The sequence below is a fragment of the Euphorbia lathyris genome, chromosome 2 (genome assembly GCF_963576675.1).
Source record: "Euphorbia lathyris chromosome 2, ddEupLath1.1, whole genome shotgun sequence".
Taxonomy (NCBI): Eukaryota; Viridiplantae; Streptophyta; class Magnoliopsida; order Malpighiales; family Euphorbiaceae; genus Euphorbia; species Euphorbia lathyris.
In genome coordinates this window covers 123,944,574-123,958,749 of record NC_088911.1, presented here as the reverse complement: position 1 = coordinate 123,958,749, position 14,176 = coordinate 123,944,574, and positions in this window count along the sequence as shown.

Genomic DNA, 14,176 nt, shown 5'->3' with positions numbered 1-14,176 from the left:
GGCATCTACTAAGCCACGATTAGGTGCAGCTGAAGTATTAGGAATATTAAGAACTTGTTGAAGAACTGGCTGAATCACAAAACTATCCAGGTGAGCCATTTATACGAGGTACGATCCACTCTAACTGCACCATTTGATGTCTCTCAATCTACGAAACGTCGCGATCATGTTGAACTGACCTAGAAACAATCAATAAATATTTAGGGAAGGGACGGAATCCGACATCCCCTCTCCGATGCCTAAGTGAGTGATGTACTTGAGCAAAGTAATAAGACTTGAAAGCATAATGTATTTGGAGAATAATTGCATACCTTGTGACATTTGCCAATGAGTTGTTTATAGACATTCAGAAACATACCTGTGACTAAATACCTTTCCAAGTGGTTGATTGGCTCAATGCATTATTTCCTTTTCCTTTTTTTGTAAGATACATTGTGTTATTGGCAGTAGGAGCGTATCTTTGGAATCCATAATGGTTATTGATCCACGTGTCCGTTGGTTGTGCTTTATGCTAAAGATTTTGATTGGTACACATATCCAAGCCCAAACCTTTTATTTCGTGTGATATCAATATCATGTTTTCTTTAGTGGAAAAACAGAAGAGTTTTGTCTATTATCACATAGATCTGGCTAAATGAAAGATCATGAAGTCATTTCTGGAGAAAAAACTATGAGTCGATTCTGGATGAAGTATGTTACTCGGCGTTGTGCCAAAAACAGTTTCAAGCATTGTTTCCTGTTACTCTATCATAATCTATAATATCGAAGAAGATTCATATCCAAGCTTCTCTAATGTAATTTTAGATAATATATACTATTTTTTCTATTGATGAAATAGTTATATTTTTTTAAAATATTCAAAATTAAAATTTTAAAATAAAAGGGTAAAATATAAATTATTACTCTACAATTCATATTATTTATTTTTTTTGGTAGGAAAAGGAAAATAAAAACAAACACAACAAAAACTTAACCCGGGATTAGCCTCGGGAAGCTAACCCCCACAACATCCTCTAAAAGGAGCGAAGAAAGAAACGCAGGAGGAGAAGAAAATGTTGTGACTCCCCACATCTCTTCATGGCCAGCAGCCGCCAGACGATCCGCCACCCGGTTCTGCTCTCTAAAGACATGGCAGAAACTAATGGAAACAAAGGAAGGACAGAGCCTCTTGATACCTTTAATTAAATTTTGGCTATTTAAGCAAATAGCTTTATTATTGGACATCATATTGATAGCCTCCTGATTGTCAGATTCAACAATCAGCTTTTCCACACCCAGACTCTTAGCAAGATTAAGGCCAGAATAAATGCCCCACAGCTCAGCCGAAAAGGACGAACCTAACCTAAGATTTTGAGTAAACCCCGACAGCCAAGCACCCCCATCATCTCTCAAGACTCCTCCTGCAGTAATTCTACCATTAGTAAGGCAAGAGCCATCAGTATTAAGTTTCACCGCACCTTCCCTAGGTCTTTTCCAGCAAAGGAGGTGAAGAGCCTTTCTCTGGGTATATCTGGCAAGAGAATCCTCTTTAAAACTATCAATAATATGATAAAACTTTTTGGCGAAAAAATCAACCAAATTGGGGATAGTAACTGTTTCAGCACCAAAAATCTCCTTGTTTCTCCAATTCCAAATGTGGTGACAGACAAGAGCAAAGAAGATCTCACCATGATCCAGATTCGTTAGCACCTTCCCACTAACCCCATCAGCAAACCAGTCAAGATTGGAGTGAGAAAAGAAAGCTGCAACCATATGGTTAGGGAGAATTTTCCTCCAAACAGCTTCACTTTTAGGACAATCTCTAAAAGCATGACAAATGGTTTCCTTATGCCCTCTGCATCTACTGCAATCACCAGATGGCGCCTCTTTCTATCTGAATTAGTAAGTAATATATTTTTAATCCCAAACCATAAGAAGCTTTTAATTCTATAAGGAACTTTAAGGGTCCATAAAATCTTCCAAATATCAGAGTGAGGACCCTCCTCATTGAGGCTAAAAGCCTCAAAGGCAGACTTGCAGGTATAAGCTCCATTATTGGTAGAAGCCCAGCAATGACTATCCCTATCCTCTTCCTTGCTGCTAATCTTCACTCCTCTAATTCTAAGGAGAATATCCAAGCTGAAGAAGGAATCAAACTTTGACCAAATCCAATCCCCTTTAGAATCCACCACGTCAGCAATCTTCCAGTGACGAATATTAACAAAGGGAGGGGAGCAACAAACCTCTAATAAAGAATTTTCACCAATCCACTTGTCATTCCAGAAACTGATGGTCTTACCATTACCCACCGCCCAACCAATACCAGAACAGAACTCTAAGAAAACAGAACTGAGGCCTTTCCAGAGAAAAGAACAATTGGCAACTCTCTCTTTAGGGCCTCCAAAAACCTTATCTTTTCTATACTTACCGCACAATAAGCGAACCCAAAGAGCAGATGGGAGCTACCACATTCTCCAAAGAATTTTCATTAATAAAACTTTGTTATTGTCTTTAGCTTGTCTTATCCCCAGGCCACCTATATTTCTAGGTTTACAAACCTCCCTCCAAGGAACAAGATGGATTTTCTTATTATCAGCAGAGTCCCCCCAAAGAAAACGCCGATTAATTTTATCCAGATCATTAAGGACAGGCTCAGGCAATCTACAAGCTTGCATAATATGGTTAGGAACCGCACAATTGACAGACTGAATAAGAGTAAGACGACCAGCAAGAGACAAAGTTTTAGCTTTCCAAATTGCACACTTGCTAGCAGTTTTATCAAGAGTCCCTTTAAAGGAAGCTTTGGAGACTCTATCACTATGGAGGGGGACACCAAGATACTTACCCAATGAGTTAGTTAAAGGAATACCAGAAATATCACTCAAACTTTTGCAAGTTCTCATACTTATATTCTTAGAGCAAAGCATCCTGGACTTTTGGATATTGAGCTTTTGACCAGAAGCAGCACAGAAATAATTAATGATGTTCATAACCACACCAATTTGAACTTCATTTCCCTCCACAAAGATCATAACATCATCAGCAAAGAATAAATGAGTAATAGCAGGATGACAGAGCTCTAACCAGGTCCACATTTTCTTCTTTAAATAAGTCTTTATAAAAATTTAGGGCCAGATGACGAATATCTTCATCTTCATAGACCCAATCACCATTTAAATATTTAATAACATCAATCCTGTTTCTCTGTCTTCTGATAATAGTAGACAGATGGAAAAACCTGGTATTACGATCCCCCTCTTTAATCCAAGCTTTTATAGACTTCTGAAACCAGAGTAACTCTTCCTGTCTTAACACAGCTTCAAGCTCCTTCTGAAGAGTCCTGAGAAGCCCATCCAAACTATGATCAAATCTAACCTTCAACCTGCGATGAATACCCTCTATTCTCTTCAATAAATTGTTCTTTCTCCTAATGATATGACCAAACACTTTCTTGTTCCATCCCATAACATTCTTTCTAAAACCTTCAGAAGCTTGTAAGACATTAGAATGAGGAATCCAATTATCTTTAACAAAAATTTTAAACTCAGGATGAGATTCCCAAGCTACCTGATACCTAAACTGTCTATTCCCTCTAGACTGTTGGACTCTCATTAGCCTAAATAAGATGGGACAATGATCCGAGTGTCTGAATGGAAGATTTAAAACAAACACCTCCGGAAACCTTACTTGAGTAGAAACATTAGCATAAACTTTGTCAAGACGCACAAAAGTACTATTCCGCTTCCAAGTAAACTTATGACATGCAGCTCCCAAATCAGAAAGCCCACACAAATCCATACTTTGCTTATGATTTAGACAACGATTAACATAGTGATTAGCACCCCCTCTCTGATCACTCATAAGAGCAATATCATTAAAGTCTCCAGCCACAAACCAAGACTCTGTCATATTTATACTTATAGAATAAAGAACCTCCCAAAGCCTTTTTCGATTAGCCATGACAGGATCAGCATAAACAAAGGTAATAAACAAAGGACTATTCCCAGGAAAGATCACTTTACTGTGAATAAACTATTTATCCATACTAACAATATCAAAATGAACCCGATCTGGCTTCCAAAAAAGCCAAATCCCACCAGCCCGGCCAGTAGCTTCCGATCTAACACAATTCCAGTTTCTAAACTTTTTAACCACCTCATCTGCTTTAACTCCACTAATCTTAGTTTCCATTAAAACAAAGCAAGAAGGGTTAAACTGTTTAATTAAATCTTTAACATGGACACGGGTAGCCTTGCTAGCCGCTCCTCTAACATTCCAAACCAACAAATCCATAGAAAGGAAGACTACTGACCCCACCCAAAACCTTAAACTAGGTATTTATTAGGGGCTCCTAAGAGCCTTCCTGAGGTACCATTAGGTCCCCTTTTATCCAAAAGATTTATAGAATTCATAGAATTCTGGATACTTTTCTGCTTGCCTTTAGGCTTTTTCATACTAATTTTGTTCACACCCATTGCTTTCCCAACATTAGGTTCAACATAGGAATTAGTGATACTAACCTCCTTATGCTTGTCTCTCACATGTGAAACATGAGCTTTTGATCCATTCTGGCCTTCACCTCTGGCAATAAAGAGGGGATTAACAGTCTCAACCACTTTATCATATGACTCAGCAGAATCTAAACCTGGCATACTTTGCTCAACTTGCTTATCTGACTGATCAGAATCTTGAGCTTCCACACAATTCAGAGCCCCAAATCTAGACCCTGAGGTGAAGACCGAAGCAACCCCAGAACCTTTCTCAATTATTAGGCTAGTCTTCTCTTTAACAGCAGGAACAGTTATCAGATGATTCAGAGAAGTTTGGATATTGATATCTGGAGGGCGATTCTGAACAACTGATGGGCGTGTCCTACGTTTAGCCGACCTCTTAGCAACCATCCAGGGGCCAAAATTCCCCTCATCTTTTTTGATACCTTCAACTCTATCTTTCACCACCTCATTAACCTCCTTCAACTCCTTTTCCCTCTTCGGGCACCCCTCATAAGTATGACCATACATGCCACATTCAAAGCAAATATTATGCAGACCTTCATACTCAATAAAGTAAACTTTATTATGCACATAAAACTTTGACAATAGGGGTTTAGCAAGGTCAATGTCAATACAAACTCTTGCAAACTTACCTCTAATAGCCCCTATGGTAGTTTTATCCACATGGAGGACCTTGCCAACCAACCCACCTATTTTATTAAGAAAACTTTCATTGTAATACTCAATTGGAAGCCCTGGGAATCTTACCCATGTCAGAATTCTGATCACTGAACAATCATGTGGATTAAAATTTGGAACCCATGGCGTTAAAGCCAGAACTTGTTTAGAAATAATGTACGGACCCCCATTAACCACAACATTAAAATCCTCAGCCCTTGTAAATTTAATTACATAGTAATCATTTTCCAGGTCAGTAATACTGACTTTCCCTTTCTTTGCCCACTGTGACTGGTGTTGGTCCCGTGTGATTAGTTCCAAAGGGGGGGGGGGGGTTAGGAACTAATATAACTTTTTCTTTTTAATTAAGCTGACTTAATATATTTTCTTGAGTTAGTTAACTCAGCTTAGGTCAGCTCGGCCGATTATTATGTAAGACATCTTTAGTCAGATGTTGACTAGAACTATTTTACGTATGAGTTGGGAATTAACACTGTTGTGGTCAGCTTCCAACTCAGCACTCTTATTTACTCAGTGTCAGTTTAAACAATTTATATGCTGAGTAAATATGACAAGCAACACATACATATATATATATATATATATATATATATATTGAGAGAGAGTTAGAAATTACTCAGTACGACTTATCCTGGTTCGGCCTCTCTGCCTACGTCCAGTCCCCAAAATCCCTCCGGGATTTTTAAATCCAATACTGAGCTCTTTAAAGGTAGAGCACAAACCGTTTACAAGGCCGTTGAATATGCAAGAGTACCTTCCTCTATTCGTCTACTCAACTCTTACTAAGTGTTATGACCAAACACCTAGATTTCTCTACCACTAAGCACTCAACACCGAGTACTCAGCACAACACTCTCAATTTTACAATTGATACAACTTGTTCTTTTTGAATGAAGAACACTTTAGATGATTACAGAAAATCAATCTAGCTTTTACACAAGAATAGAAATTTGGTGTAAGATCTCTTTTGGCTTTTGTGTGCTTTTTGTATGTATGCTCTTTTTGTTCTTGTTGTGATCGGCTGATGATCCAAGAATGATCATGTCTTTATATAGTTGAGGTCTGAAGCAGAAATGGTTTGAACTTTGGATTTGTCCGTTGATTCAAACGGCTCCTTTTTTAGACAAGTTCTGGTCAGCTTCAGTTTTGCAGGTGATAGGGGTATTTTACCCCTATCTTTTCGCGTGATTTACGGATTGATTTTGGATAAAATAAATAAGTTTAATTACAAAAATAAAGCGTTTTGATAAAATAAAGAAATAAAAATAAATTTCGTACTTTCAGTTAATTTTCCGTGTTTTTTATTAGTTTAGGAAATAAAAACGTCAAGCTAACTCGGCTCGCAAGATTTGTATGTCAGGTACGAGCAAGGAGCAAAAATCTACTCAAATACGCGGGGCGTATCAGCCTTTACGCGGGGCGTGAAACATGGTGTCAGCAATAATTGCCTTATCCGCAGACGCCATGTGGAATTGACTCAGCATACACGGGGCGTATGCCACCCTACGCGGGGCGTATGACACATGTCGGAAATAATTGGCCTAATCCTGAAAGTCAGACTGCACCGTCTCTTTGAGTCAACTCTTTGTACGCGAGGCGTATTATCATACACGCGGGGCGTGCCAGGCAATTCCTCAATGATAAAAACTCAGAGACTCATTTACGCGGGGCGTACTTTAGCTACGTAGGGCGTGCTTGAGATAACAAGACATGGAATTGGTCCACATGCAGGAGATTTCTGACGGAATGGGCACTTACGCGGGGCGTAGACCACCTTACGCGGGGCGTATCATGGGATTTCTGCACCAAATAATGTTGCTCCATACTTGTGCTTTGAGAAGTTACAACATTGCCCTTGCTTGATGTTTATAAATAGGAAGCTCTTGAACTTCATTTGAGACCAATTTACACACTAGAGAGCAAAACTATACTCTTTTTTATTGTAATTTAGATTCAGATTTTGTAGTTAAACTCTCCCCCTCGAGAGCTTGTTCGGTTGCTCCGGCGTTCCATTGAAGTTCCGTTCCACCACTCGTCACTAAGCTCGAGAGGTCCACCTCCACGACCTAGGAGACGGCCTTGAGTCCGGTTAGCTAGTTCCAAGGGCGGATTCTCCCTTTTTACCCGCTAATTAGCTTGTACTCTTCCTATGTACTAGGCTTGGTTGTATTTCATCTATTCACTTTCCATATTTATAATTTATGATTCATAATCTCTATTTCCCTTTACGTGTTAATGTTTATTACTTGTTTTGATATTTGTAATTGATTATTGTGTAGGAGAACGCGATTTCCGCCGCCATTCGGGCTATCCTTAGGGAGTTATATAGGTGTTGCCTTACCGGAAGTGACAAACCGGAAACCGTAGGAATTGACAAGCCACGGAACTTACGGGCCCTAGTTTCTAATTCCCCCGCATTAGACACGCCTTGACTAGGAATCACGTAGTCTAAGTGCTTCATGGGTCGGTCCTACTACACTTAGTCGTCTTTACAAGAGTAAATTATTATCCGTATACATTTAGAGTCGTTATTTATCGTGGTTATAACTTATCGTTATTCATCCTACTTCACAGGGTTTTAGCTACATAAATCGGTGTCGCCAATAGTTAGGAATAGTGTGTAGTTGCGTCTTACTTTACCCCAAAGTAATCACCGCTTAAATAACATACGAAACCGAGTCGTCTAATACTTGTAATTATAAATCCCGTGGATTCGATACCCGGTCTTAACCGGATTATTACTTGATACGACGGGGTACACTTTCCCCTAAGTAGTCGTAGTGTCTAGTGGAGTTAGAACATTTAAAAGATCACATCCATATTCATAGCACATTCACCGCAATACACATTTAGTCGTTATTGGAAAAGCTCTACACTAGGCGCCACGCCCATCAAGTTTTTGGCGCCGTTGCCGGGGATTTATAATTTCTTGCAATATTAGACAAGAACGTTTTATTGTTAGTTTAAGCATTTGTAAATATTATTTTCTATTTTTGTGAATAATTTATTTCATCGTTACTAATGATCTTTTCCATGATATGATGCCATATACTCGTCATCTGTGGGACAACCACAAGGATGACAGATGCTCGTACCAATATTCAACCTCGCAATTCGATGCGGTAATCTCTATGCTTAAAGATATTCAAGTGAGATTATCTAACAATGAGGCATATTGCAGGGATTTGGAAAATCAAATCGCTAGATTGACGTCTCGTATCGATTCAACCGCGGACGAATCAATCAGAGGCGCCAATCCGGGTGATCAAAATGTAGAGCTCGAGTTAATTGAGCTCTCTCAAGAGGAGTCCCCAACTTGTGCAGGTTGTCTCAACTACGAGGAGCCGGAAGTCCTAATCGATGAGCCGGTTTTATGCGGGCCCATGGAAATAAATCCACAACTAGAAGAGTTTGAGGTTCCTTCTACCTTGGGTTATTTCACTCTTTTTGAGCTACCCAAGGAGTCAAAGAGGGAGCAAACTAAACTCTTCAATAATTTCTGTAAATATAGTTTTTGGTTTTTGTTAAATTTTTTTGAAGCTAACAATCCGTTTTGTAGGTACGGATTGTTTATTCAAGAATTTGCATTTCTAACGCGAATGGAAGCATACACCTAGGGGGAAATGCTAAGTCGAGCTCACCGACTATAACGTAGCGCTTCTTGGGAGGTAACCCAAGCTCGAATAAGGGAGTTTTCTTCCCCAATTTTTATTTCCCGCATTTTCTTTTCCAATTTCGTTTCTTTTAAATAAAAATCACCGGAAAAACAAATCCCATTTTAATCCCAAAAAAAAAGCCACGCGGAGCGTACACACCAGTACGCCCCGCGTAGCTGCGTTTCTTTTCCATTTCCATGCTCGTTATTTTTGTTTTTGCGTGAGTTAATAACGTTCGTGCGGGGCGTATCCCTTTTATGCCCCACGTGCCCCCACCTTGTCCCAGATCAAAAGCCCCAGAGCTCGAAACACGCGGGGCGTCCCTCTATGTGCGCTCCGCGTATTTGAGTCTCTGGCCAAAAATGGATTAAACTACCCCTCCTACGCGGGGCGCCCCCTGGACACGCCTCGCATAGGACCTGACCTTCAAGGGTCTATTTTTTTTTCCCATCTTTATTTTTGTTTTTGTTTTTGTTTTCTTTTGCGACGCCCTTGGAATATGCGTCATTTTAATAACGCGGAGGGCCGTGCAACCCCGCACTCTTAGTTTGGTTTGCACTAACAAAAACAAAAATAAAAATTAAATAAACAACAAAATAATTAAACTAATTTATTGATTCTTAAATCTATCCCGACACACTACTTCCCTCCAAAATTAATTAAAGTTCCGTTATTTATCGTTAAATCTAAAAGCGTCGGAACACAAAGGAATGGTTCAATTGAGAAATTTTAGTCTTGGTTTTGAAGTTAGGGAGTTTATGCAAAGCCTAGGTTCGTACTAAACGAAAGCATTGAGTTCTAACCCAAAGGTTATCTCCATCATGAAATTTAAAAAGGCAATAAAAACGGGATGTTTGAAAATTTAGCGAAGACTCGATAGTACACAATATAACCCGAATCTTTTGTGAGATATTTTTGAGCCTAAAAGAGTTCGTACGAGAACTCTATTTTCTTTCACAACTTTTCGAGGGCTTTGACTTCACTCGACTCATAGAATTTGCATCTAATACCGGGTTAAGTACACTTATTTTTGGTAAAAAGGAAATAGATGATAAACCGAACCCACTTAGGCTAATTTTTCTTAATTTATTTTTCTCGTTTTTCATCAAACATTAGGAAACCCCTTCGAGCCTATTAACCAACTTTTTTTTGTTAATACCCTTTTAACATTTAACCCTTTTTCCTCTTGTTCGAATACCGACAAAATCAATTTGCACCCAAATCACTCGAAAAAAGTCACGGCCTTAACAAACGAGCACCATAAGCCTTCAAAATATTGTTTTTGTGCCTCTATCAAAACAAAGGATACGATAAAAATAAAAAGGCATTCTCAAGCTCCACCCGAGCAATTTTGAAGTATATTTTGTAAAAATCGCCAAGGCCGAAATAAACAAAAATACGGTGCAAACACAAAACGGTATTTTTGAACTCGAGTTTCTTTAAACTAACCACTAAAGAAGCCACCCACATTACAACCCCCCTCCGGGTTAATTTTTAAATATTGCCTAACCATATTTTAGGAGGAAAAACCCGGATGAAAATGCAAATTCAACATGATCTCGAGTAAGTGCAAAGAAGAGTGCTAAAACACCGACCCACCTAAAATTGAGCGTAAGAGCGAAATCCCTTGGTGAGGTACTATCGGATTCTCAAAAGATAATCAACCCCCGTTAATATTGCCTATTAATCTTGATCATGGAGGTTTCAAACAAGTTTTGTACTCAATTGTTTGCGTAGGTACTTACCGAAACCTTTGCATAAAACCATAACTTTGAAATCACGCACTTGGCAAAACCTACCTTCAGTTTGTTTCTTAATTTTCTCAATCCCTTGTCTTTCGATTTTTTTTACTTGAGGACAAGTAAAACTTTAAAGTCCGATGAGGTTTGATAGGGGTATTTTACCCCTATCTTTTAGCGTGATTTACGGATTGATTTTGGATAAAATAAATACATTTAATTACAAAAATAAAGCGTTTTGATAAAATAAAGAAATAAAAATAAATTTCGTACTTTCAGTTAATTTTCCGTGTTTTTGATTAGTTTAGGAAATAAAAACATCAAGATAACTCGGCTCGCAAGATTTGTATTTCAGGTACGAGCAAGGAGCAAAAATCTACTCAAATACGCGGGGCGTATCAGCCTTTACGCGGGGCGTGAAACATGGTGTCAGCAATAATTGCCTTATCCGCAGACGCCATGTGGAATTGACTCAGCATATGCGGGGCGTATGCCACCCTACACGGGGCGTATGACACATGTCGGAAATAATTGGCCTAATCCTGAAAGTCAGACTGCACCGTCTCCTTGAGTCAACTCTTTGTACGCGAGGCGTATTATCATACACGCGGGGCGTGCCAGGCAATTCCTCAATGATAAAAACTCAGAGACTCATTTACGCGGGGCGTACTTTAGCTACGTAGGGCGTGCTTGAGATAACAATACATGGAATTGGTCCACATGCAGGAGATTTCTGACGGAATGGGCACTTACGCGGGGCGTAGACCACTTTACGCGGGGCGTATCATGGGATTTCTGCACCAAATAATGTTGCTCCATACTTGTGCTTTGAGAAGTTACAACATTGCCCTTGCTTGATGTTTATAAATAGGAAGCTCTTGAACTTCATTTGAGACCAATTTACACACTAGAGAGCAAAACTATACTCTTTTTTATTGTAATTTAGATTCAGATTTTGTAGTTAAACTCTCCCCCTCGAGAGCTTGTTCGGTTGCTCCGGCGTTCCATTGAAGTTCCGTTCCACCACTCGTCACTAAGCTCGAGAGGTCCACCTCCACGACCTAGGAGACGGCCTTGAGTCCGGTTAGCTAGTTCCAAGGGCGGATTCTCCCTTTTTACCCGCTAATTAGCTTGTACTCTTCCTATGTACTAGGCTTGGTTGTATTTCATCTATTCACTTTCCATATTTATAATTTATGATTCATAATCTCTATTTCCCTTTACGTGTTAATGTTTATTACTTGTTTTGATATTTGTAATTGATTATTGTGTAGGAGAACGCGATTTCCGCCGCCATTCGGGCTATCCTTAGGGAGTTATATAGGTGTTGCCTTACCGGAAGTGACAAACCGGAAACCGTAGAAATTGACAAGCCACGGAACTTACGGGCCCTAGTTTCTAATTCCCCCGCATTAGACACGCCTTGACTAGGAATCACGTAGTCTAAGTGCTTCACGGGTCGGTCCTACTACACTTAATCGTCTTTACAAGAGTAAATTATTATCCATATACATTTAGAGTCGTTATTTATCGTGGTTATAACTTATCGTTATTCATCCTACTTCACAGGGTTTTAGCTACATAAATCGGTGTCGCCAATAGTTAGGAATAGTGTGTAGTTGCGTCTTACTTTACCCCAAAGTAATCACCGCTTAAATAACATACGAAACCGAGTCATCTAATACTTGTAATTATAAATCCCGTGGATTCAATACCCGATCTTAACCGGATTATTACTTGATACGACGGGGTACACTTGCCCCTAAGTAGTCGTAGTGTCTAGTGGAGTTAGAACATTTAAAAGATCACATCCATATTCATAGCACATTCACCGCAATACACATTTAGTCGTTATTGGAAAATCTCTACAGTAGGCGCCACGCCCATCAGCAGGCCAATCCCGTCGTCTGAATTCTGCAGGCATCAGGTTTGTCTTGTTCTTGCAGATTTCATCTTCTTGTGCTAGTTCGTCTTTTAGCTAATGAACGTTTGACCCATGCCTCTCGAAATTAGCCTTTGCGTAATTCCAAGGTTTCTATTATTGGTGCAGACAGTTGTCGGAGCTTGTCTTTTAGCAAACGGAACATTCATGCTGTCCTGAAGATCACTTAGCTTGTCTTTGGTAGCCATTGTTTGTGATTGTTTGCTAATGCATACACTGAGTTCTCTTTTACTCAGCTTCCATGATCATCTTCGTTTTTCCAGACAAAGTTCTTGGAAGACTTTCCTACTTTTGATACTGAGTTCCGTTCCACTCTGCTTCTTGATCTTTAAGCTTCTGTTCTGAAGATGACTTATCTTCTCTCACGTTGAGTTCCACTCTACTCAGCTTGTGCTGTGATCTTATGCTGACTTCGTCCTGTCTTACTTTTTATTTCTTTTTGTATTTATATTTATACTCATCATTGAACAAACATATTAGTACAATTAAATCAAAGCACTTAAATTTAATTGTCCCTTAATCATGGATTAACTTAAATAATTTTGTCAAATCAAAATCATGTGGAAAGGTGTTTCAACAAACTCCCCCATTTTGATGTTGGCAAAATATTCAATTGATGGAACTCAGCATTGAGATTCCCCATGATTGAAATTCTTTTTATGCTTCTGAAATTACTCCCCCGTAAGGGTTGCATCTATTGACTTGACTTAACTCTAAACCTTCTAAGATTTAATTGAGTAAAGTTAAGGTATGCTTATACTGACTTAGTTCAGTTCTAGACCTTCCAAGATCTAATTCAGATGAGCCTAGGTCAGTTTTTAGAAGAGATCAATATGTGGGATATGTTTTGACTCAGTTTTGATACATGGTTAGTTTGATATCAGAGTTATGGGAAACTTAGATCGAATGTATACTGAGTATATTCCCTTTTTCTTTTATTTGTTTGTTCAATTAAGACAGATCAGCATAAAGCACAATACTTAAGTAAGCATCACATAATATCAATTCAATTTGGAATAAACGATGTATGATTTTATATAGTCAGCAAAACAAAGTACGCCAGATAAGGGAAACACAAAAAAATACAAGTCAAGAATAAAAACTAGCAAAGCCAGACTATTTCCTCCTATTGACTTGGACTTGGGCAGGATTGACTTTGCCTTTTCCCTTTTGCTGCTGCTGACTACCCGATGCTTCTCCTGCGTGCTGAGTTCTATCAGCTTGTTCTTTCTCCCCCGTTTTGCCACCATCGGGCGGAGGAGGAACGAAGGTGTCGTTGAGAGCAGCACGAGTTAACCTCACGGAATAAGTCTTAAGTCTTTTCGTGCTTTCCCTCAGACCATCAAAAACGGGAATACCATCGTCCAAAGTATTTTGGGGAATTCGGATAGAGGCACTGAGCACACTGAATATATATTCTTGAGATTTTCCTACCCATGTGATAGTGTCAGTCAGCATGGCATAAGCTTGATGGTACATCTTAAGCAAAGCCGAATCATAGAACTGACGTTGAACGTTTGTGTGGTGCACATGTTTGTAGGTGGCTCGTGAGTATTGCAATAATTCGTTCGTCTTGAGTTGATCAGTGTCCATCTCTTCCTTACTCAAGTTGAGTAGACGGACAGCTTCGCTGATTTGTTCGACCAAACATTGAGAAGTTGAGGAGAT